The sequence below is a fragment of the Chrysochloris asiatica genome, unplaced genomic scaffold, assembly GCF_000296735.1.
Source record: "Chrysochloris asiatica unplaced genomic scaffold, ChrAsi1.0 scaffold00213, whole genome shotgun sequence".
In the NCBI taxonomy this organism is placed as follows: Eukaryota; Metazoa; Chordata; class Mammalia; order Afrosoricida; family Chrysochloridae; genus Chrysochloris; species Chrysochloris asiatica.
Genome location: NW_006408731.1, coordinates 1,370,704 through 1,372,712, shown reverse-complemented (window position 1 = coordinate 1,372,712; position 2,009 = coordinate 1,370,704). Strand labels below are relative to the sequence as shown.

At 41.1% G+C, this 2,009-nt stretch overlaps 1 non-coding gene across 1 annotated transcript; it reads right to left on the bottom strand.

Annotated features, from left to right (window-relative positions):
• Positions 1-204: 204 nt before the first annotated feature.
• Positions 205-276, bottom strand: TRNAA-AGC. The gene has a single exon. It is a non-coding gene; the product is annotated as a tRNA-Ala (tRNA).
• Between the last annotated feature and the right edge of the window lie 1,733 nt (positions 277-2,009).

Below are 2,009 nucleotides of genomic sequence, written 5' to 3'. Positions count from 1 at the left end.
ATTTTCTTTCCTGCTTTATTAAAAATACTGCAAAATAGAATCCATAATGAACGGGCTTGTCAGAATGGAAAGGTGTTGAATGAGCGCGGTCTTTGTCTTCTGGGTAATTCTTGTGCTCCTTTTGCTGAACAGTTACCCTGGGAAACGGCAAGGATTGCGTAATAGCTTCTGTTTGAGTGGAGTAACCAGAGGGGGAAACAAAAGTGGAGGTGCCGGGGATTGAACCCGGGGCCTCGTGCATGCTAAGCACGCGCTCTACCACTGAGCTACACCCCCCTGAGGGATGCTGGATTCCGGAAAATACTCAAGACTGATTACTAACCACAAGATAAAAATTTACATAATTTCACTATTTCCCAAATCCGAAATCGTGGACCTGTGTCGCACTCTGCTAGAAAAAGAATAAACTGCATTTTAGACCTAACGTTTCTATTCATTCTGGAATTTTTCCTCTCCTGGGAAGCCTGGAATCGCTTTCCTACCTCCATCAGGAAAAACCCGGGATAAAACATTTTTTTCTAGCGTCTTCACTCTTTCTCTCCCACTTTTTTTAAAGGACCAGCAGACAGCCACAAATATAACGTGAGGAAACGAAAATGAGACCATTTTAGCCTAGGTGAGGAGAGAAGATAGGAAGTAAAATGCAGAGGGGCTAGTGTCAGCGGAAGGTACCGCTCTGGCAGACACTCATGCGTGGCCTGCGGTGGGAGCGCTGAGACCCTCCAAAACGCCAACTGGGATGAGAAGACAGGACGCGCCCGCGGCGAAAGCGCCACCCTGCGGGAAATGTACTATCATTGCAATGATTGCAATCGCCTCCAAGTACCATCAGTTAACAGTATTTACCTCTATTCACTTTAACTCTCACATTTCTCGTGTCTCCAGTAAGCTACCTTCATCTTTCCTATGTCCACCTCCCCCTTGTTGTATATTGCCTGTCCCTTCACCCATTTTAACATACAGCTACTCTCTAACCTATGAATAACTTACCCTCTCCCCACGACCCATAACCATCAGATTGTTTCTTTTATCAGGAAAACCTTTTATTAACTTTTTACAACATTGGTTTCATACAGTATTTGTCATTCTGTGATTGACTAATGTCACTCAGCATAAGGTCCTCCGGGTTCATCCATGTTGTGACATGTTTTACAGATTCATTGTTATTCTTCAACATAAGATAGTATTTCATTGTGTGTATGTACGAAAGTTTGTTTATCCATTCTTCTGTTGATGGACAACCTAAAGGCTGCCTCCACTTTTTGCTACTGTGAATACTGCTGCAATAAATATGGGTGTGCATGTATCTATTTGTGTCATGGCTTTTATTTCTTGAGGATGTATACCAAGTAGAGGAATTGCTTTGTTATATGGTATTTCTATTAGCAACTTTTTGAGAAAGTGCCATACTGTTTTCCACAGTGGTTGCACCATTTTACAGACCCACCAGCAATATAGGAAGTCACAATTTCTCCACACCCTTACCACCATTTGTTGTTTTCTGGGTTTTGTTGTTGTTTTGTTTTTAACTTTGTTACTAGCGCTGAATGAAGATGATACATCAATGTTGTTTTCATTTGCATCTCCCTAATAACTAATGGAGTCCTGGTGTGGCGCTGTAGGTTAATGCACCAGACTGCAAAGTCATTTGAACTACAAGGTCGGTGGTTCAAGCTCACCAGTCACTCCTTGGAAACCCTATACAGGGTTGCTATGGGTAAGAACTGACTCCATATCACTTAATAACAACAATAACTAATGATCAAAAGCATTTCTTCATATGTTTGTTGGCTGCCTGGATGTCTTCTTCGGTGAAGTGTCTGTTCTTGTCTTCTGCCCATTTTTAAAATGAATTGTTTGTCTTATTGTTGTTGAAGCATTTAAGTGTTCTATAAATTTTATAGAGTATTCCTTTGTCTGACATGTCATTGCTGAACATTTTTTCCTAGTCTGTAGGTTCTCTTTTTATTCCTTTGGTGAAATTCTTAGATGCACATACTGTTTAATTT